This window comes from Monodon monoceros, unplaced genomic scaffold (assembly GCF_005190385.1).
Source record: "Monodon monoceros isolate NGI ecotype Baffin Bay Population unplaced genomic scaffold, NGI_Narwhal_1 Super_Scaffold_21, whole genome shotgun sequence".
Taxonomy (NCBI): domain Eukaryota; kingdom Metazoa; phylum Chordata; class Mammalia; order Artiodactyla; family Monodontidae; genus Monodon; species Monodon monoceros.
In genome coordinates, this window is record NW_021703778.1 from 8,771,738 (window position 1) to 8,796,466 (window position 24,729).

Genomic DNA, 24,729 nt, shown 5'->3' on the forward strand with positions numbered 1-24,729 from the left:
TACAAACTCTGTCTGCCTATTAGACATTTTCATTCAGTTGTCCCACAAGATTTCAATCTCATCCTGCCCAATATTTTATCTATTGTCTTTACTTCCCACTCAGTTTTAATTAGATGTAGCAAGATATCCACTCTATATTATTGCCGTAACAAAGATACTCCCAATTCTTAGTGGCTTAACCAATAAAAATGTATTTCTCATCTGTGTAACAGTCCAAGGTAGGAGTTCCGGGTCAGGAGGTGGAGGGTGAAATGGGGCACAGGAGGTCCACTCCACAAGGTCATTCAGGGATCCAGACTCAAGGAGTCTCTGCCATCTTCAATATGTGGCTTCCGAGGTTGCCTTTGTGTGAGGAGGAGGGAGCAGAAGGGAGTATGGTAAAGACACGTCTGAATTTTAGTGTCACATTACTGCTGTCCCACTCCGTTGGGCCAACTAGATGCATGGGAGGAGAGCATAGCACCCAAGTTTAGTGGAGAGTCTGTCACACTCTCGCTTCCTCCCCATTTCTCATTTTTTCTTCCACAAGTATTTTCTGTGTCTCAGTTTCCTCTTCTGTAAAACAGGCCCAAAATTGTACTCCTCACGGGAGTTGTTGTGAAACGTGAAATAACCTATGTAAGACAATTAGAATGTGCCTGACTCACAGCTGATGCTCCAAAGTTGGTTAACTACTATTGTTACAATCAGTTGCAAGAGTTCATCAGCAACTCAGGTGCACCAGGCTACAAACTCTCCTATCCCATCACCAACTTCCAGTCAGTTGGTGAGTCCTACTTACTTATTTAAAAAATACGTACATATTTATGTTTCCTTAAATGCAGGGAAAAATGCTTCTGACCTAGAAATTAAAACATATGGATTTGGATTAAAAAAACAAAAACAAAAGCCACTCTCCTTGAGGGATCCAATGTATTCATATGGCTTCAACCGCCATCTTTAAAAATGGGTCATATATGACCCAATGACTGGATTAGAACTCCCAGCTGGAAAAGATCTAGAAAAGTCTTCTTTTCCCCTCATTTTATTTGTTTTTTTGCGGCACGCGGGCCTGTCACTGTTGTGGCCTCTCCCGTTGCGGAGCACAGGCTCCGGACGCGCAGGCTCAGCGGCCATGGCTCACGGGCCCAGCCGCTCCGCGGCATGTGGGATCTTCCAGGACCGGGGCACGAACCCGCGTCCCTTGCATCGGCAGGCGGACTCTCAACCACTGCGCCACCAGGGAAGCCCCTCCCCTCATTTTAAAACCGAGGAAACCAGCCCGGGGAAAGGCAGAGCTGGGACCCAAAGCTAGGTCTTTTAACTCCAATCAAGCACTTCATTGGACTCAGCTGCCTTCCTACAGAAGCATGTTCATATACTCCTCTTGATTCTCATTCGTGTGTTGACCTCCTAGTTTAATTTCACAGAAAAATAAACTAAGCCAAAGCCAAGCCAACAACTCCTCTTCCACATCCTCACAATTTTTAGTTGGGAGTCTATTAAGTGAAAATGTCCACTGCACGAATTTCCTCTAATCTCATATGTTACCAAACCAATTACAATTCCAGAGTGTGCACTAAATTCTGACTCTTCTGCCTGGTTACTGGGATCCCCAAGCCCAGTGCTGTCTCCCTTCCTGTTTTTTATTCTGAGCAGCAGATAGCGTTGTGCACAAGCCTGGAAAGATGTTTTCTATACTCAGGCAAAGTTGAGGGAAGATGTGCTCAAGTTTTTTGCTAAACACTGCTTAATTTTTTTTTTTAACATCTTTATTGGAGTATAATTGCTTTACAATGGTGTGTTAGTTTCTGCTTTATAACAAAGTGAATCAGCTATACATATACATATATCCCCATATCTCCTCCCTCTTGCGTCTCCCTCCCTCCCACCCTCTCTATCCCACCCCTCTAGGTGGTCACAAAGCACCGAGCTGATCTCCCTGTGCTATGCAGCTGCTTCCCACTAGCTGTCTATTTTACATTTGGTAACACTGCTTAATTTTATAGGCATGATCACCCTCCTCTTCCCAGGCTTCCCAGGTTATATGCCTGGCCTGTAAAAATCTCACATGCCTTTCCCCTCCACTCGCTGGATTTCAATGCCCAGAATGACCTTGGAAATCATGGGTTGAAGGTGGTAGAGTCGCCTCCGTCTTGGGTCCCTGAATGACTGCATGGAGCCAAGTACCCCTCTGACTTGGGCCCACATTGGGCTGCTACATGAGTAAGAACTAAACGCTCAGGTGTTAAACCTCTGAGATTGCGGGGTTTATGGCAGTGGTTAGCCTACCTTCACTGAACAAAATTAACTGGTGGAAACCTAGTGTTCCTTGAAGAAGTGTAACCCTGACTTGTTTAATGTTCTTTGTTCTGACAAGATATAAAATTGTGTGGAAAACCCTGCTTCTATGGAGCAGTTTCTCAGTAATCTGGGAAGCGGGCTTCTGGGCTAGTCCTTAGTTTGGAGCAAATAAAACTCTTGTCTATTCTTATTATTGATTGTTTATTGATTATTTTTGTAGACATTGCACAGAAAGATAGATAAAATAAATTGGTTGGAGATACCTGAGGTTCATTTGGGGGCAGAGTCAGAATAATAATTCAAAGGAATTCCAACATCTAGAGATTTGTCTTATCCACATAGTACTATTATCACTTTTCTCAAAGCCCAGGGTCCAGAAATGACCCATGGGTTCTGCCCTCCTACAGATATGGTTTATTTAAGTATTTAAATGTGTCTCTCTCCACCCCACGTGCACCCAGGTTAGAACCTGGGCCAATTTCACCACCTTTCAGGTTGGCCGTTGCCTGTCCTGTGGAATCAAAGTGACAGATTTACACAGCTCTGGGGGTTGGATCAGAAAGTGCTTGTGAGTAAATGTTTGTTCTACGCTTCTTCCCAGGCTTAGCTGCTACCTGGAAGAGCCCATAGAGAGAGAAAACAAAACAAAACGAAACTTGTTTCTTTTTCTTGGGAAATAGGCAGAGGCACGGTGAACATCCACTACAGCTGTTCTCCACACCTGGGATACGTTTAATCAGAATATAATGCATCAAGCCCACAAAAACAGGGCGGAGTCCCTTCCTTGCCAAGGAAGTGGTAACAGCCCCACCTGTGTGCACATTACCTCCAACCCCACCCCCATCTGTGGGACAGATTGGTGATTGAACTCTTTGGGCTTTGAACTCTTTTTTCCCTCCAATGAGTGTCCAGCTGATGGTCTTGCTGTGTGTTGTTTATTCCCCGGTACTTCATGGGTGGTTTTCTCTGAACTTTGACCCCTAGAACCTGTGACCTGAAGGGCTGAGAGCTCTTATTTCCATCACATTTCAGCTGCACCCTCCCCTTCAACTGTAGGCAAACCATTTGATTTCTGCTGCCTTTGTGTTTCCATAAAAGGAAGTTTTGGGGGGGATGATTTCCAAGAAATCTCAAATGGTTTTAAGACCAAAAGCTGGCTTTGATTTCTTATCTCGTTTCCTCCATCTGTTTTGAGTTTTGTTCTTCTTGGTTTGCAGAGGTTTATAAAAGTGCATTTGTCATTTTCCAGCTTCACAGGTGAGAGCAGAGGTTTCCAAAGAGCAAAGCTAGTCTGCGCTGAGGCCGAACCAGTAATCCATGTAGCTGGCCATTGGCTCTAACCAGATCTCTTGTTCTGAGTAGGTGTGCAGAGTGAAGGTACAGGCAGACAGGCTTCATGATTCCTGTGTTCCAAGAACAGAGGTGCTCTACAGGCTCACTCTCCAGCCTTCTTTTCCAGCAGGTAGTAAATGATTTGTTTGAATTTTGAGCTGCAGTCAAGAATGGAGGGTCTAATTGGATCTTCATGCTAAACAAAATGTTCAGGACTTGTGCATAGAATATTGACTAATTTCTAACTTGAAGTCCTGTACTCTTCCTGGTGAGTAAAGAGAAAGGGTAGCAGGGGCTTGTTCTTGCGTATCTTCAGTGGTGGTGTCTTAGATCAAATACCTAAGATGTCCCCAGATGCGACCCAAGTCAGTTGACCCAACCTTCTTTCCCATGTTATAAACAACTTTGGGGGCTTCTCTTCCCAGCCATGATAATTGAACTGTGTATTCTCATCTTCATCATGATAGTAGAGCCTACACTTTGTGTTTTGCAATAAGAAGATGAACAATTCAAACCAAATGATTAAAATCCACATGGCTCTGGATGTAATGAAAAACAGTCATATAATGAGACACAATCTCTCTCTCTCACACACACACACATGCACACACCACTCATATATGTTTGGATTTTAATTTTACTCTGCATCTAATAGCACAGAAGGCTGCCTGTTGTACTGGAACCTCCATCTAAAAATGGATAACACCGATAGGAAAGCTGGGGCAGAAGGTAACATTTCCCTAGCAGGTGATGGCCATGGAAACAAACCAATCTCAGGTCAACCAATCTCACTCTGGAGAGTTTCGAGAGATCCATAGCTGTTCTGAATAGGTTAGGCCACATAGAAAAGACACAGGAGACCCAGCTTGGAGCTCTTGGGACCAGAGCAGATGACTTAATGTTTCTTTATATACAGCTATGTGTTCTTTGGGGGAAAAGATTGGGGCGGGGGATCAAGTTGGTTTGGGAAATTCTGCACTAAACAAAGTTAAACAGGTTTCTTTAACCTTTAATAGTCGGGTTTTATCACAAATCTCTAAGATGGGAAAGTAAAAGGGAGCTTTTCCCAAACGTTTTTGACCTGGGAGTTCCTCTTCACTGGGAATCTCTAACATTTTCCAAGGGCACTAATGTCCCACCAAACCCAATTTGGAGAAGGCCATTTGGAGAAGTCAGGGAAGCCTCAGCTGTCTCAGCTCCACTGAGACTCTGCTCCCAAGTCAGTGGGGACAGTCCAAGGGGGTGGCCTTCACATTTGGACACCAACATCCTTGGGAGTATGTGAAGACTTGCTCAGGGTACATCAGTACATGGATTAAAAAACACTCTAGGTCCACAACCTGCATGTGCACACTTTCCTAAAATTGCTCTGCAGAGAGCCGAATGGCTGTGAGCCATTCCAGTGGGCAGAGGGTCTCCCCTTCTACAAAGGCCACTTCATAAAGGTGAGACATGCCTCTCTCTCCCCCTCTTCTTACTATGATGAGGGGCCCACAAATCTCTGGGGTGCCAGACAAAATGCTGTTTTTAGAGGAAGTGTATGACTCTGTCGACTTAGTAATAAATCTTTTGGCAACTCAGATGATTTCTAATTCTTTGCTCTCATGAAAACTGTGGGAAGACCTAACTGAGCTGTCAGAGATTAGATCACTTAAAATAATTTTCATGATAGATCACCCTATCAGAAGGAGCTTGGTAACTGACATTGCTATGATAAAATTCCTTTCATTCCCATCTATTTATTTTCATGAAAAAGGTTTCATGGTGCTAACAATAACTGTAACGATAGTTATAAAATGGAAATAACGACGAGGAACCCCATCTATTTTGGTAAGGAGTCTGTTGCAAAGTAGTTTTTCTGATAAAATTGTCCTTTTTATGTTTAATAATTATTTATAAAAATTATATTTTGATAAATCATATATTAATAGTGTCTATAATGATAATTTAGTCCCAGAATTATTTCTTTGATATCTAGAGCTATTTGGCCATAGGACTTAAAAATTAATTTCAAATTAATTGAAATGTGCAAGACTAATTTCAAGTTATATATATATTTGCTGCAGGTAATTATTAGGGGTGATCAATAAAAGAATTTTAGGCATGAAATGTATCACATTAACATAAAATCATGTGAAGAAAGTGGAGTGGAAATACAACTTTAAGGAGTAAATGAAATAATTTTGGCTTATTAAAGATGAGCTTGTTGGTATATATTAAAATGAATTACGGTACATATCAAATTGCTATCGTATTAGATTGTATTGGAAATATTGAAAAAAGTCATATTAGAGGTTTTTAAAAATAATTTTTATTGGAGTAAGTTTTTTAAAAAACGTTATTTATATTTTTGGCTGCGTGGGGTCTTTGTTGCTGTGCGCGGGCTTTTCTCTTGTTGCGGTGAGCGGGGGCTACTTGTCGTTGCGGTGTTCGGGCTTCTCATTGCGGTGGCTTCTCTTGTTGCGGAGCATGGGCTCTAGGTGCGCAGGCCCTAGAGTGCACGGGCTTCAGTAGTTGTGGCGTGTCTCAGTAGTCATGGTGCACAGGCTCTAGGGTGCAGGGGCTTCAGTATTTGTGGTGCGCAGGCTCAGTAGTTGTGGCTCGCGGGCTCTGGAGTGTAGGCTCAGTAGTTGTGGTCCACGGGCTTAGTTGCTCCGTGGCATGTGGGATCTTGTCGGACCAGGGATTGAACCCATGTCCCCTGTATTGGCAGGCAGATTCTTAACCACTGCGCCACCAGGGAAGTCCCTGGAGTATAGTTGATTTACAATGTTGTGTTAGTTTCAGGTATACAGCAAAGTGAATCAGTTATATATATACATATATCCACTCTTTTTTAGATTCTTTTCCCATTTAGGTCATCATTGAGTACTGTGTAGAGTTCCCTGTGCTATACAGTAGGTCCTTCTTAGTTATCTATTTTATACATGGTAGTGTGTAACATCGCTGTCTCCACAATTAGTGTTAATTCGTAGGTTTACAGTTTTCAAAGTGCCTCTCTCTTTATATTTCCTCATTTACTCTTTACCACAGCCTGCTGTGATAGATAGAAGATAGAAAGAAGATGGATGGGTGGATAGATAGACAGATGGATAGATAGATACATACATACATAGATAGGAGAAATTGGGGCTCAGCGGATTTAAGTGATTTGCCTGTGATGACACAGCAAGAAATGGTGGAGTTAATATTTGGATCCAGGTCATCTGTCTTTAGACTCTTTTCTTTGTCCACAACATCTCACTGTCCCAAGTCCAAGGTCAAAGCAAACAAGTTGGGATCTTGAGTCTGGCTCACTTAGCGACCTTAATGAGTATACTTCCTGGAGATGGTGATGGGTGTTAGTACATTGTCCTTGTCTGATGGCCATTGTCTGGGGCCATCACACTTCATCGAGATTTTCTGCTGGACAGTCGGACAGGACTTACAGACAGCAAGGGAAAATCAACACATGCGTATTTACCATGGAACAAGATTACTTAACTCGGAACAAGATATTATGGTGTGGAGCCACGACAAGCTGAGTATAAACAAACATTCACATAAAAATGTGCAAGATTTGCCGTGACTGGTGTTTTAGTCTATGTAGCTGTACCAGAAATAAGACTTGGTTGGATGTCAAAATACCAGTCATCTAGCTTTAGTTTTTATTTTTAATCAAAGACAATGACTTTTAGAAACCAAGAGAAATACTATATCTGTTTCAACTTACCTCAAAAGGCCCAAATTTATAGGTATTTGTGGTTAAGTTGACTTTATGCTTTTGTGGTTATTTTTTTTTAAAACCTTTGAGGATACCTTTTTTCTTTTCTTTTTTTTTTTTAAAGTGTATTCAGACTGCTAGACATACAGTTTAGAAAAATAATTATTCTGTCTTTCGGACTTGATTTTTTTATGCTTCAGTGTGAGGTATTTCAATTGAGGCTGAGTCCTTAAGAACATTATAAAGTTAATTGGGATTTCTAAAAGTGATTGATTCTCTAGGACTTAAGTCATTTTGTAGGTAAGATACACAGTAATCGTTTTAGTCCACTTAGCCTACACAGGAAATAATTTATTAAAGAAAAGGACTGTGGCATCGTAAACAGGACAAGGTCACCTTCCAAGACCACCTGGAAGTTCAGGTGTGCAGATGGCCAGGAGTTCAGCACCCGGGAACTTATTCTGCTTGTCCTCGTTGGTTGATTCCAGCTGTTTAATTCTGAGCACAGCTCAACTTGCTGGATAGTCAGGCTCCACTGGCAGCCAGGACCCGCTGGCTTCAATATTTTTAATACAAGTTGAGAGGGTTACCACGACTGAGTTCTTGCGTGGAATTTAGAAGCAAATCTGGGTGAAACAGTGGGGACTTTCCCAAGAAAAATCTGGGTAACAAGAAAAACTTGATAGCCCCCATTTCCAGTTCTCTGTTCCCCTCTGGTTTTGCTCACTCAGCAGGGGCTGGACCACTTGAGTATACCGCTTCATCCCTCTGTGACTGGATCATCAGACCGACGTGCATAGACTGTCCAACTGAAGGGTGTTAGCGATCACTTACCAGTGTAAATGACCACCCAGGGGGCTACTGACATTTGGGGCGGGAAAATCTTTTTCTGTGAAACTTGGCTGTGCAGGAGAAACAGCGTGCAGGCCTTTGGCCTCTACATAGCAATAATGCATCTGCCACCATTATTATGACAACTAAAATCACCTCTCCCACGTTTCCAAATACTGGGCGGAGGTGGGAGAGGAGGAGAGGGTCATATTATTTTCAGCTGCCAATGTTGCGTACAGGGAGGACACAGGGCTCCAGGGATGTGGAACGTAATGCAAATTATATGACGTCAGAAGTTTATTCTGATATCTCTTGACTTTAAACATCTTCTGCTACTATCCATCTGTAAAGTAGGAATTAACATAGGAATTAATTTACTATTCATGGCCAGTGTGTGTGAAGTGCTTTAAAGTCCTATGCAAAAGGTATTAAATAAGTGCCCCAGATTATTTATTATCTATTTATAGTGTAAGGCAGTAGCAACAGGAGTATAAATTACAGAATAAAAAATTTAAATTGGAATCCATTCTGGAAGTACATTTTTTTTTTTTTTTTGGAAGTACATTTTAAAAAAAGATCGGGGTGGGTAGAATACAACTGTGCTCAGACTGATAGCTCTGGGAGGAGCTGGAATATTCCAGTCTGGGATAGTCTGGAATATTCTCTATATGCCCCAGTGCTGAGCACGAAGGCTGGCATGAAGCTGACAGTCAGCCGTGGTGTGCTCATCCAAACTGAAGCACATGCATATTTGCATTTGAGCTGCTCTCTTAGTTTGTCAAAAGGTGTACCTTGGAGTTTCATTTCTCATTACTCCAGGGGTTCCTGACCTGGTTTCCCTGGATTATGGTGAGGAAACTGGACGCTCAAAGTAGCCCAGATTGAGTGGGCACTCAGAAGGAATCACCCTGAAGCAGGTATGCAAGATGTGGTTAAAACAAGCCACCAGTGCTGCTGGGCAGGCATATAGAAGCAGCCCCCGGGCAGCCTATAAACCCTTTCCTGAAGGAGCTCTAGCATCCTGAGCAAGATGCTGGCTGCCAAGTGCTCTGAGCTGCCGGGAACATCATCCGTATTCTTGTTTCTAATCTGCAGATACAGGCTCTGTGTCTGTAAGTACAAAGAAAGGAGCGGGGCTGGATAGACAAGCAAATACGTGTGAGCACCCCAGGTTGCTTCTTGCTACATGCCCTCCAACAAAAGAGGTGGAGCCTCTACTGCTGAGCCTCAGCAAGTCCTGTAACCTTGTCTGTCATAGGAGCTTCCTCTTCTGGAACACACATAGTATTGTGTTTTTTCCCCTTAAACAATCAACTTTTGTTCTTTCCCAGCAGAACTCCCACACGGCCCCAGGCTACTCTTTCTGGTAACTGGATTGTGGGAACACTACTCTCCTTTCCAGCTCTCCTTGGAAATCCATTAGGGACCTTCCCTGGAGAAAAGCTGTTTCTTGGGGTTCTAAGTGGTTCGTTACATTCCTCCACCTGGATCCAGGGGAGGAGTAGGGTAGTATGGACACAGGTTATGCATCCACCAGTTTCACCAAATGAGGCAATATAGAATGTCCACAATATCAAAGGATGCTCATCTGGAAATCCTAGCTGGCCCTGGAGTTCACACTTTAAAAAATGACTTTGCAACCAAATTCAGAGTGTGGCAAGTTCTTCAGGACTCCGGACCAGTTTTTTTTTCAATTAGCTAATGGCATGCGAAGAAAAAATGGAAGAGAGAGGGGAATGCTCTTGTGTGAAAGAAATATGAAAGGGACCTAAGTTACATCATAACCTTATACACTGTTTCAAATAAACCTATGGTAAGAAAAACTGTTTCAGGTATTTGAGGAACTTTTATGAAGTTGGGTTTCATAAATTTGTTGGGCATTATGTTAATGGCATTATGGTTTTGTGATATAACATTATAGTTTCTTCTTTTTAGATGCCTAATGAAGTATTTAGTGGCAAAATGACTTGAGAACTTGGATTTGCTTTAATATATCCTAGCTTAAAAAAAAAGGACAACTGATGAAACAAACATGGCAAAATGTTGAGTGGTTATTGAAGCTGGGTAATTGGTACCTGGGGGGTTGTTATACACTATTTTGGGGTATATTTGGAATTTTTTATCAAAACAATTTAACAAGGGGAAAATTTAATGTTTTATATAAAAATATGGGAATTAGTTATGGGATAAAGAACTTAACATATTTAAAGCTTTTGCTTTTTGTCTAGTTTAGAGAGAGCCTGGTTTCTTAGAACTTTTCCAATTAAAGCTCTTTGAAAAAGAGGTTTCTATTTGCAAATTTGGTATGGTTTACCTGAAGTTTAAAATTCATGTAGAGCTGTGTATTGCTCCATCAAAGTCTGCCTGCAGAGGGCGGTGTGTCACTCCATTCTGGCTGGCCCAGAGAGAGCTGTGTGTTGCTCCTTTAGATTGCGCTGGGAGAGGGCTGTACGTCACTCCATCAAAACTGGCTGGCAAAAGCTTTTAAGTTTCATTAGGTCCCATTTGTTTATTTTTGTTTTTATTTCCATTTCTCTAGGAGGTGGGTCAGAAAGGATCTTGCTGTGATTTACGTCATAGAGTGTTCTGCCTATGTTTTCCTCTAAGAGTTTGATAGTGTCTGGACTTACATTTAGGTCCTTAATCCATTTTGAGCTTATTTTTGTGTATGGTGTTAGGGAGTGTTCTAATATCATACTTTTACATGTACCTGTCCAGTTTTCCCAGCACCACTTATTGAAGAAGCTGTCTTTTCTCCACTGTATATTCTTGCCTCCTTTATCAAAGATAAGGTGACCATATGTGTGTGGGTTTATCTCTGGGCTTTCTATCCTGTTCCATTGATCTATGTTTCTGTTTTTCTTCCAGTACCATACTGTCTTGATTACTGTAGCTTTGTAGTATAGTCTGAAGTCAGGGAGGATGATTCCTCCAGCTCTATTTTTCGTTCTCAAGATTGCTTTGGCTATTCGGGGTCTTTTGTGTTTCTGTACAAATTGTGAAATTTTTTGTTCTAGTTCTGTGAAAAATGCCAGAGGTAGTTTGATAGGGATTGCACTGAATCTGTAGATTGCTTTGGGTAGTAGAGTCATTTTCACAATATTGATTCTTCCAATCCAAGAACATGGTATATCTCTCCATCTATTTGTATCATCTTTAATTCTTTCATCAGTGTCTTATAATTTTCTGCATACAGGTCTTTTGTCTCCTTAGGTAGGTTTATTCCTAGATATTTTATTCTTTTTGTTGCAATGGTAAATGGAAGTGTTTTCTTGATTTCACTTTCAGATTTTTCATCATTAGTGTATAGGAATGCAAGAGATTTCTGTGCATTAATTTTGTATCCTGCTACTTTACCAAATTCATTGATTATCTCTAGTAGTTTTCTGGTATCATCTTTAGGATTCTCTATGTAGAGTATCATGTCATCTGCAAACAGTGACAGCTTTACTTCTTCTTTTCTGATTTGGATTCCTTTTATTTCTTTTTCTTCTCTGATTGCTGTGGCTAAAACTTCCAAAACTATGTTGAATAATAGTGGTGAGAGTGGGCAACCTTGTCTTGTTCCTGATCTTAGTAGAAATGGTTTCAGTTTTTCACCATTGAGGACGATGTTGGCTGTGGGTTTGTCATATATGGCCTTTATTATGTTGAGGAAAGTTCCCTCTATGCCTACTTTCTGGAGGGTTTTTATCATAAATGGGTGTTGAATTTTGTCGAAAGCTGTCTCTGCATCTATTGAGATGATCGTATGGTTTTTCTCCTCCAATTTGTTAATATGGTGTATCACGTTGATTGATTTGTGTATATTGAAGAATACTTGCATTCCTGGAATAAACCCCACTTGATCATGGTTTATGATCCTTTTAATGGAAGCCATAAACAAGACCAAAAGACAACCCTCAGAATGGGAGAAAATATTTGCAAATGAAGCAACTGACAAAGGATTAATCTCCAGGATTTACAAGCAGCTCATGCAGCTCAATGACAAAAAAACAAACAACCCAATCCAAAAATGAGTAGAAGACCTAAATAGACATTTCGCCAAAGAAGATATACAGATTGCCAACACACACATGAAAGAATGCTCAACATCACTAATCATTAGAGAAATGCAAATCAAAACTACATTGAGGTATCACCTCACACCGGTCAGAATGGCCATCATCAGAAAATCTGCAAACAATAAATTCTGGAGAGGGTGTGGAGAAAAGGTAACCCTCTTGCACTGTTGGTGGGAATGTAAATTGATACAGCTACTATGGAGAACAGTATGGAGGTTCCTTAAAAAACTCAAAATAGAACTACCATACGACCCAGCAATCCCACTACTGGGCATATACCCTGAGAAAACCATAATTAAGAAAGAGTCATGCACCAAAATGTTCATTGCAGCTCTATTTACAATAGCCAGGACATGGAAGCAACCTAAGTGTCCATCATCAGATGAATGGATAAAGAAGATGTGGCACATATATACAATGGAATATTACTCAGCCATAAAAAGAAACGAAATTGAGATATTTGTAGTGAGGTGGATGGACCTAGAGTCTGTCATACAGAGTGAAGTAAGTCAGAAAGAGAAAAACAAATACCGTATGCTAACACATATATATGGAATCTAAGGGGGAAAAAATGGTCATGAAGAACTTAGGGGTAAGACAGGAATAAAGACACAGACCTACTAGAGAATGGACTTGGGGATATGGGGAGGGGGAAGGGTAAGCTGTGACAAAGTGAGAGAGTGTCATGGACATATATACACTACCAAATGTAAAATAGATAGCTAGTGGGAAGCAGCCGCATAGCACAGGGAGATCAGCTCGGTGCTTTGTGACCACCTAGAGGGGTGGGATAGAGAGGGTGGGAGGGAGGGAGACGCAAGAGGGAAGAGATATGGGAACATATGTATACGTATAACTGATTCACTTTGTTATAAAGCAGAAACTAACACACCATTGTAAAGCAATTATACTCCAATAAAGATGTTAAATAAATAAATCCTAAGCAGTTATGAAATAAATAAAAATATTAATCCAATAAAAAACTGGCCGGCAAAATATTTACGAACAATGTGTTGGAGAGGGTGTGGAGAAAAGGGAACACTCTTGCACTGTTGGTGGGAATGTAAATTGATACAGCCACTGTGGAGAACAGTATGGAGGTTCCCTGAGAAACTAAAAATAGAACTACCATATGACCCAGCAATCCCACTACTGGGCACATACCCTGAGAAAACCATAATTCAAAAAGAGTCATGTACCGCAATGTTCATTGCAGCTCTATTTACAATAGCCAGGACATGGAAGCAACCTAAGTATCCATCAACAGATGAATGGATAAAGAAGATGTGGCACATATATATACAATGGAATATTACTCAGCCATAAAAAGGAATGAAACTGAGTTATTTGTAGTGAGGTGGATGGACCTAGAGACTGTCATACAGAGTGAAGTAAGTCAGAAAGAGAAAAACAAATACCTATGCTAATACATATATATGGAATCTAAAAAAAAAAAGAGAAAGGAAAAGAAAATGGTCAGAAGAACCTAGGCGCAAGACGGGAATAAAGATGCAGACCTACTACAGAATGGACTTGAGGACATGGGGAGGAGGAAGGGTAAGCTGGGACAAAGTAAGAGGGTGGCATGGACATATATACACTATGAGACGTAAAATAGATAGCTAGTGGGAAGCAGCCGCATAGCACAGGGAGATAGGCTCGGTGCTTTGTGACTACCTAGAGGGGTGGGATAGGGAGGGTGGGAGGGAGGGAGACGCAAGAGGGAAGAGATATGGGAACATATGTATACGTATAACTGATTCACTTTGTTATAAAGCAGAAACTGACACACCATTGTAAAGCAATTGTACTCCAATAAAGATGTTAAAAATATAAAATAAAACCATCCAGGAGAGGGCTGTGTGTTGCTCCATCAAGGGGGGCGGGGAGATTCCTTTATGTGGCTGCATTCTAACAGGCCGAGAGAGGATTGTATGTCACTTCATCCTGGCCGGCCAGGAGATGGTTGTTATGTTGCTCGTGGTTATGTATCGGTTTGTCCTAGCCACTGGGATGTAGTTATATTTTACTATCGACCGGGATGCAGCTGTGTTTTACACAAAATTCAATAAATGAGGAACGGCAGAGAGAACACAGGCATTACTGCGTTACCAGCCCATGTGTTTTCTGCGATTTCATTGTTCCATGCCTCAGGAGAAATGTCACAGAAGTTGGATTTGATCTAGAATCAGAGATACAGACAATAATCGTAACACTGCCGGGTTTTTGTTTTGTTTTAAGTTAGTCTCTTCTCTTCCTCTGATTAATATCTCTGGAAAGTTCTGTTCGTACACACGGAGTTTCATCCCTGACATGCAGACTTCCCTCTCATCTTCTATTCTCCTCCAGATCGCCTTCAAAGCTGCTGGTTTATTTTCAAGACACTTTCTCAGATCTCTGGCTCTCTTCCAGCCTCCCCGGGAAGAACTGTGTTTGTAATGAGCTCATCTTCCTAATGAATCATGGACTCTGTCCAGAAAACTTAGTACCCAGGAAAATGCAGTTCCTGGTCAACTTATGAACGCTTTTCCTCTTGCCTACTTCTCTGTCCACCTCTTCCCCTCCCTATAACATTTCTTTAGCTTCAACATTTTAATTTTCTTGAGGACATCAGGTTTCATCTCTGTGGGGCTTGCTGAGTCAGGCTGTTTATATCAACTCATGGAGAAAAGCTCACACGGGATGACGAGCTGCCAGCCAACCTGACTGTAGTCATGCCAACCAACCTTCTAATGAGGGCTGGCTGTTCCCCAGCGCAGACAGGGTAAACAGTTGACGTTTGTGCCCACCTAGCCCAAGGTGCTTGTCACAGGGCACCCCTGGGGGAGGAGAGAAAGCTTACTCAGGGGTAAATCTTTCAAACGAATCATCTTGTTTCTGGACGGTAATCCCTACAGTGAAGGAAAGTCTCAAGGGCACAGCAAGTGGGGAGGACTTCGCATCACCTCTGGCTCAGGTGAGTCAGACTGACCTAAAGGGGAGCCTGCCCCTCAGCTGTGCTCCCTGCAAACAGTCCCAGGCTGCCGCTGCTCCAATAGCTGCATCCCAGGGCTTCTCACTCCTTCTCCCGGGGATCTTGCTAAAATGCAGATTCTGAGTCAGCAGGTCCGTGGTGGGGTCAGAGCTGCTGTGTTTCTAACAAGCTCCCAGGTGACACTGCTGCTGCGGATCCCTGGACAGGGACTCAAGCAGCCTCTTCCGCTGGTTCTCACGCCTCCCTGCACGTTCAAATCACCTTGAGAACATTTCGGAAATACTAATGCCCAGGCCAACCTCACCAGGATCGCTGGTGAAAAGGTGCCCTCATGGACTGAAGGCTTCGTTCCTGGCTGTACCATGTGGGCCTCTTCTAGGCCTGTTGACGACGCGAGTGATGCTAGAGGGAGAGACAGACAGACAGACGGGCAGTTAGAGAACATGAAAGTACCAGGATGGAAACCACAGTCTTTTTATAACCTAATCTTGGAGATGGTACCCTGCTGTTTCTCCCATATTCCATTCATTAGAAGCGAGGATTACCCAAGGGCTTGACTACCAGGAAGTAGGGACCGTAGGCGGCACCCCACAGCATTGTCCCTCTGTTGGCGCTCTCACGACCACTCAGCCACCCTTGCCAACCGGACAGAGGGGGTGAGGCTGGACCGTGATTTGTGGCCCAAGTCCACATACTAAGGGAGAGGCAGCATGGGAACAGGGCTGCTGGATTCTGGAAAGACCTAAGGTGTTCTCAAAACGATATGCACTCAACTCATGTCTTTAAAATCTTTTATTTGCTGTAAGAATGTAGCACAAAACACCAAAGCATTAGCAAACTGTCCTGGAGAAGCTGCAAGCTTCAAGACACAACATTTCCTACGTGTCTTGAGAAGCTTTTAACTCCTCAGAGGGGGGGAAATAAAACAAGCTTTGGTGAAATGCCTCAAATCCACGGGTGCACCCCATCTACCAACGGGTGCCAACGTGGTCCTTCTTAAAGAACTCCCGAGTTCCGATGCTCCACGTGGAGGTGGAAAATGAAGCCGTGCCCACAGCTTGTCCTCGTGACTGAGGTTAAACCCGGGCACAGACACTGGCAGGAAAGGGCTCTTCCTCTGGACCAGGTCAAGTGGCTCCCCTCCACCTGAAGATGAGGGGACCCGGTAGTTGTGGCCCCTTCTCTCTAAGGCCAACGCTCATGTGCAGAGGGGTTCACAGTGCCTGAAGCACTAGATGGTGAATTACCATTCACTATTCACCATTCACTGAATTACCATTCAGTCCTCACAACAGCCTGTGAGGTGAGTGGGAATGGTCCTGATGTCTGCCTCGTATACAAGGAAACGGAGACTCAGAGGGAGGAATTGAGTTGTGTAAGGGGCAGAGTTGGGCCTGAGCGGGTCTGGGATGCAGACCTGCCCTCCTCAGAGCCCAGGGCAACTCACCCTCACAGCTGAGCAAATGAGGAAGGGGCAGCGGAAACCCGGCCGAGTGCAGGGTAATAAGTGGGCTCATTTCACAGCTTTGGAAGAAAGATGTGTTTTCACGGAGGCCTCCTGGACCAGCAGGAAATATAATAGAGCCCACGAGCAGGTGAAGGCATAAGAGAAGGAGGCCGACGGGGATGTCTCTTGTGTCCTTCCTGACCTACTCTCCAGGCTGGACTCCCAGCTCTCACCTCTGTGGCCACCCACAAGCCCAGCATGATCTGGGCTGAAAACTCGGTCCTCTCACTTGTCCTGTTCCACCCTCTCAGGTGAGGGCTTTCTCATTCACCAACAATTTCCTGAGCACCTCCTGTGTGCCAGGCATGTCCTAGCACTGAGGATACAGCCGTGAGCGACACACCGCACGACACACCTCTGCCCTCGTCGAGGTTCCACGCCCCCCTTCATCTCTCCTCAGCCCCTCCGTGTGTGCTGGAGCTGGAGGCATGGTCAGAAGAGTGGGGGCTGTGAGTCCATCCGTTTCTTCATCACCTGCTGAAGAACAGCAGGTACGCTTTCTCCTCTCCAGGGGGCAGGGCTGTGCAGAGTGACCTTTCCCAGTGGGAGGCGCTCTCATGATGGACCCCGCGCAGGCACACTGTGACGTGTGCCCAGGAAAGTGCTGGTAAAACACTGGCTGGGATCACTGAACACCAGACATCCCCTGGCCGTGTCTCATCAGAGGCCAACAAGTCTGCGTGTTCCTCATGGTGTTTCCCCCCATCCCCCCAGATCAGCCCTGAGGGGATATTGGAGAGTCCCAGAGCCCAAGTGGAATCCAAAGACTTGATCATGGTCCCGGATGTGCCACTAACGAGCTGTATAATCTTGGGTGAATCATTCTAATCTTTGTCTTCTGTATCTTCATGTACGCCATGATGGATCCCCAAGGTAGCTTCCAGCTCTAGAACCCGCTGACACCCAGACATCACCGAATCCCCATGTTACAATTGCGCTGGGTGCCAGTGCCTCGCTTTGGGTTTTTGCTCTTTGCCTGGAAAAGACTGTTGCCATGTCCCGTGTACCCTGTTTTCTTCCTGAGAAACATGGGAAAGCGTCTCAGTTGAACCTGTGAATTTCGGGCTTTGCCAGCTCTGGATCCCAGCCCAGAGGCAAGGGAGAACATGAGTTAGAATTGTTATAGTGGTTATGAAACCCACACTTCCCGTCAGTTCTTTCCAAGTCTGGTGTTAAATGAACAAGTTCAAATATGAGTGTTAACAAGGGTGATTCAGGCCTAGAGAAGGGCGTAGCATGACGCTGGCTTTAAATAATGGCAATAAAAGCACTTTTCTGATCCGTTTGTTGACAAAAGGCAGCAAGAGATCATTCGCCTAGTTCAGTGATCTCCAAACAGTTTTGATGGTGCACCCTTCTGATATAGTGTTTTTGAGCATGCAAGCATTCCTGATATGTGAATATTTATGTATTTGGAAATTATAGGCATGTAGTATTATGCCTAAAAATAAACATATAAAGCATACACAAAGGAAGAAAATTAAAAGGACAAGATCAAAACAAAGAAACTCTTGTCAGCAGAACAAATTGTTTATCTTTGTTACATTAATGTGATTTAGTAGGTTGTTAATTTTTGTAATACAGTGATTTGCAAGTCCAATTCCAAGTCTAGTTTGTCTAAATTCTTGGTCTCTATGCACTGTTGTAGCTGAAAACGTTGCAATGCAAAAATATGTAGATCGAAATGGAAGAACTCCATTGTTGGAGGGATTATAATTGGGGACTTGACCAAGTCCAAATTGGAAACGTACAAGACTGAAGGTGGTGCCATTACAGGACGTCCCTTCCTTCCAATCTCCTTCTTCTACCCTTCCTGCCAAAGACCCTGTACTCCACTAAATCATGTTACACAAATATAGAACTACAATCCAGGTACAAACAATTTCCCAAAGACCCTATATTTCTTGTAAAACAGTAGGTTAATGTTTATATTTAATTCTTAATAAACACTGAAATTTTTTGAAAACTCACAGCTGAATGGAAATATGTATTAATGTCTTTCTCTTGATTAAGACAATCCAGGGAGCTTGGGGCTTCAGACCACTAGAGTAATGGCCCCCAAACTCTTAGAGGATGTGGCCCCTGTTTGTGGCACTCAGCATACTAGCAAGTAGAATGGACTAAGAAAAGAAGACACAGTGCAAATAGCTTTTTTTTTTTTTTGCTGTACGTGGGCCTCTCACTGTTGTGGCCTCTCCCGCCGCGGAGCACAGGCTCCGGATGCACAGGCCCAGCAGCCATGGCTCAAGGGCCCAGCCGCTCCGCGGCATGTGGGATCCTCCCAGACCGGGGCACGAACCCGTGTCCCCTGCATCGGCAGGCGGACTCTCAACCACTGCGCCACCAGGGAAGCCCGCAAATAGCTTTTTAAAAAATGAATTTGTAAAGAAAATGTGGTGTTTACATTCAACGGAATATTATTCAGCCTTGAAAAGGAAGGAGATCCTGCCATTGGTGACAACATGGCTGAACCAGAAGGACATTAAGTGAAATTAGCCAGTCACAGAAAGACAAATACTGTATGATTTCACTTATATGGGGAATAGTCAAACTCATAGAAGCAGAGAATACAGCAGTGGCTGCCAGGGGCCTGGGAGTCAGGAAATGGAGAGCTGTCATTCAGTGGGTATAAAGTTTCGGTTATGCTGGATGAATCTAGAGATCTGATGTACAATATCATGGCTATGGTTAACAACACAACCTTGTGCAGGACACAGTTTGTTAAGAGGGTAGATCTCATGTTAAGTGTTCCTACCAAAACCCAAACAAACAAAACCAAAAGGACACAAGGAGACTCTGAGAGGTATTGGATATTTTTATTGCCTTGCTTGTGGTTACGGTATCATGGGTGTTTGCATATGTCCAAACTCATCAAACTGTACACATTAAATATGTACAGTTCTTTGTAAACCAGGTGCACCTCACCAAAGCTGTAAAAATTGATTTGTATTTAATTACCCCAAGTGGCATCTACGTCTATTGAGCAATAGTGAATACACGTAGGAGACGTATCTCATCAGTCCACAGGCAAGGAATTAGGCAACATTGCAACTGCAGTCCTCGACCACAGCCAAGCCCCCATGAAAACACTCCCCTAGAGGGAGGGAAAGCACTTGGGAATAAATATCCAGACCTCTTAGTGACCGTCTTGAAAACCCAAGCCTATTACATGTGACATTCCTTATACTAACCAAAGGGCCTTGTGGTAAAGCAGGCATTGTGAAATTATAAGTCCTATCCTAGTGCTAGTCGGTGTGCTGAGCGACACTTGTGACCTCGCCAAAAAGTACAATGAAGTGAGAAAACGGAGAGGAGTACAGCTACAGCGCTGGCACTGAAAGGGGACCATCTGTGGTCTAACTGAGATGCTAGGACGTCCCCTCGGGCAGTGGTTCTCAAAAATGAAACAGTCATGAGAAACACCTGGGCATCTTGTTAAACCGCAGAGTACGATTCAATAGGCCTGGGATGAGACCTGAGATTCTAAATTTCTAACAAGCTCCCAAGAGACGCAGGTGCTGCAGGTTCAAGACCACACCTTGAGGAACGAGACCCTCCCATCGGTGTGTCTTCGACAGGGGAGTCCAGTCTTTCCCGAGCCTGTCACTACTAGCTGGCAACAGTCCAACAGGTGTGGACTCCAATAGAGACCGGCACTGGTGAGCTCTACCTAAAGCAGAGAAGCTAAAGGTAGTAACTAACTAAGGTAGTAAATAGTGTCGGGAGGCTGACTGCCCAGCCAACTACCCTTCAGTATCACCTCCAGCCAATCAGATGGCACCTTCCCGTTAAACTTCTTTAAATCCACTTCCCATCCTTTCCGAGGGGGTGGGCACTCCAGCGGGAGACAAGACGCTCTTTAGGGGAAGAGGCAGCAGCTGAGCAGCTGAAAATAGCTCTGAGGGCAGATGAAGTGGGGCTGCATCTCTGCTTGGGCTGTTAGCACAAAGCCCTCCCAGGGTAGCTCTTCGTGGAAAGTCCCCCTGTGACCTGAGCCGCCAGAGAGGCAACTCCAGCGGGAATAAGCCAGCTCTCACGTGCTGGGCAGGACTGGTTCCAGCGCCCACACCTCAAAGGTAAGACCAGGAGCCCCAGGGGCAGCCATTTCTTCCGGTCGGGGCCACTGTGGTTCTTCCTTTCCTTTTCTGAAGGAAGCTGCCCTCTGGGATTTCAAGGCGATACTCTGGCCCCCGCGCTCCCGTGAAGTGGCTAGAAACTGCTGTTGTCTTTCACTAGAGAAGACGTAAAGGAAAAAGATTTTCTCCGTAGCGAGGAAAGCTGTTAGACTTGGTTGAAGCAGAGCAAGGTGCCCCAACCCCCCAGGTAAACGTGTGCAACCCTGTTTTTCCCAGAGGAAATGAGGCAGTTTTTGAAACGTTTCCTAAAGCGACTGTGAATTAGCTTGTGATACTCTTAAAGGCATCTGCCCGCAGAGTCACACTTTGAGCAGACTTGCCAGTGAATCGTTTTGGGAGGCTACGTGGCTGATTTCGCCACTCAGGAAGAGCTGCAGGAACCTCTTGCTTTCCCTTACCGACCCCTGGTTATTCGTTACAAATGGCGATAGTGGAGGGTGGATCTGAATGACTGAGGGCAGATGCCAGGAATATTTTGCTCACCTTCTCACCCCCAGGACACCAGTCAGCACTATTTGTTGTACGAATTTATGAATCTCCAAATTATTGGGTTAGTAAATGGAACTGGCAGGTCAGCCTCTCTGCCAATTACATGTCCCGGGCGAATGCACGTGGTCCCGCCACGCAGCTCCCCTTGGTTTCTTCCACCTGCAGGCTACTTCTTTGGGCGCTGGCTGTCTCAGCTGTGCTGGTTCATTTTCCCTTTGTCTACGCTCTGCTCTCCCTCTGGCCATTCATTAGCCTGCTAGATTCAGGGCCCTCTTAGAAACTACCCGGACGCTAGCTCTGCTTTCCTGCTTACATAGGACAGGCAGGTGGAGCCTGCTGTCACCAGCACCACTGTCTAACTTGCTCGCGGGGGCCATCAGAAGTGGAGGGTTTGAGAAAGTAGGGCTTTGCCACCATTGCCTTGAAGCCCAGTTGGAGTAGAGGTCAAAACCCTCCTCTATGGCCTTTTAACCCCTTTGTTCGTCTTCCCTCTGTGCCCAGGCAGAGGGACTTTTAAACCGGAAAAGGTATTGGTTCAGAACTGAGCAACCCAGCCTAGCACGTCAGGGCCGCAATGGCTTCTGGGAAATGGCCAGAACCTACCTGGAGCCAATGGGGACACGAGTCACCAACCTGCCCTGGACCTTGCCTGGTGTCATCTCTGTGTTATCTTAGGGTCAGCTTAGTGTCATCCCACCACTAGGATGTTCACCCAGCATTCAGTTTTAACCAAGCCTGGCCCTCTAGCAGTATTCATAACAGCTGGAAGGGACAGTGTTCCGAGTCAATTTAATCAGACAGTTCCAGATGTTTCCTTTCAGTTGGCCAACTGTGTGTATGTGACGCATTCAGGATGCCTAGGAGAATGCCAGGGGCTCTGAGGACCTAATCAACAATAGACACGCTTAGGCGGTGGTGGCCAGGGCTTAGCTAGGTGGAAAGGATGAACAGCTGGAGCACAGAGGATTTTCAGGGCAGTGGAAATACTCCGCATGATACTATAATGGTAGATACACGTCATTATATGTATTCAAACACCAAGAGTGACCCCTAATGTAGACTGTGGACTTTGGAGGATGATGGCGTGTCAGTGTAGGTCCATCAGTTGTAGCGGATGCCTCAATCTGGTTGTGGGGGGGGGACGTTGCCGGTATGTGGTTCTGCTCCTCTGAGAATGAGGTACAGGGAGAGAAAGTCATGGATTAAGACCTGGAGGTGCGGGGACACGCTCTGGCCGATCTGGACGTGACGGGTGGGTTGTCTGCACACGATGGGGGCAGGAAAGAGACTGCTGTTGGTTATGACAGAAACTCATCTAGGGTTCCTTCCCCCACCCCGCCTCGCCTGGCCCCTCCCTCCCTCCCTCTTGGGGAACAGACGCTGAGCTGTGTGCAGGCTGGAAACTCACATTCTGCGTCAGATGCTTACTTTATTTGGGAGCCGATTGTGAGCAAGCTTGGACCTCCTTGTCTGCTTCCCTGTGGCCCAAACACTGGCCGGCCACATGGCCAGGCATGGGCCAGCCTGGAATGAAGACCCTGTGGTAGGGCCCCCCCATGGTGTCCAGGACTTCAGGCTGCCCCGGTTGGCTAATTCTCACCTGGGGTGATTTGCTCACTCCTGGTCACTGGGGTCTGGGGAGTGGCGGGGGGGGGGGACCCTTCGGGATGACCTTTCTCACGTCTTGTTTGAACTCTTACAATTTGGCTGAATTTCTTTTTTAAAAAAAATTTATTTTATTGAAGTATGGTTGATTTACAATGTGTTAATTTCTACTGTACAGCAAAGTGATTCTGTTATACATATATATATATAATATATATATATACATTTTTTCATATTCTTTTCCATTATGGTTTATTACAGGTTACTGAATATAGTTCCCTGTGCTATATAGTAGGACCTCGTTTATCCATTCTATATATACCAGTTTGCATCTGCTAAACCCAAACTCCCAATCCATCCGTTCCCCACCCCCTCTCCCCCTTGGCAACCACCAGTTTGTTCTCTATGTCTGGGAGTCTGTTTCTGTTTCATAGATAAGTTCATTTGTGTCATATTTTAGATTTCACATATAACTGATATCATATGGTATTTGTCTTTCTCTTTCTGACTTTCTTCACTTAGTATGATAATCTCTAGTTGCATCCATGTTGCTGCAAATGGCAGTATTTCATTCTTTTTTATGGCTGAGTAATATTCCATTGTATATATATATATACCACAACTTCTTTATCCATTCCTCTGTCGATGGACATTTAGGTTGTTTCCATGTCTTGGCTGAATTGCTTAAGGACCTGGCTCAGTCAGTGGTTGTAGGATGTGGCTGCACATTGAAATCACCCATATGAGTCTCGCTGGTTCTGATGTAATTGGTCTGGGGTGTGACCTCTGCAGTGGGAATGTTTAAAGCTCCCTGTGATGATTCTAGTGTTGGGAAGAGGCGGGGACTCAGCGGCCCAGCTGAAGCATTTCTAGGTCTGATGGGGATTAAATAGCCTGACACTGGAATTCCTTACTGCCCTCATCTGGTTCGTACAAAGAAGAGATGACTTGGAGAAGAAAGATTGGATTAGGATGCTTCTCTGGAAACCCTCCTATCTTTAAGGCTAAATGTTCTTTAAGGCTAAATCCACCAGGTGACCAATCTCTTATCTTTTGAGTAAAGGATTTGAAAACACTTTTCATACATGTTATATATCAGATAAGATACAGAATGCCCAGTTAAACTTGAATTTCAGGAAACAATGAATTTATTTAGTATAAGCATATCCTATGTAATATTTTATTAATTTTTATAATTATTTTAAAATTATTATTTTAATTATTATTTTAAAATTATAAAATAATTATAATTTTATAAAATTCAATATTTTATTAATAAAATAATTATTCAAATTCAACTTGGAATCCTGTATTTTTGTCTGAAAAATTGGGAGATTGTAATAGATAAAGTACTCAGAATTCTTTTGTTACAGATGACAAAAACCCAACTGAAACTAATTCAAGCAAAAAAAAATTAATTAATGGGTTTCTGTAACTGAAAAGCCTGCTTATTGGGGCTGTATTTAGATGTGTCCAGGGAGCTGTCTCCATATTTCTTAGCTCCTCTTTTCTCCATCCAGGTCTTTCTAAATAGAGGAAAAGAAGGCCTTTGTGGGCTCTGGCCTTGCCTAGTCCTAACAGCTTGTGATCCCAGTGGAAGAAAAAGTCTCTCCTGAGTGCTGCAGAAACAGGCAAGGCTGATTTTTCTGGCTTGAGGCCACACATCTACCCCTGAACCACTGTGGCCAAGGAAGTTGAGTAGTGGGTTTGCTCTTGTGTTTATCCCATGCCGGTCCCTATGGCTGGAGGGGCGGTTACTCCCCGCCACCCCCCCCCCCCCCCCCCCCCGCCACCCCCTACTGCCA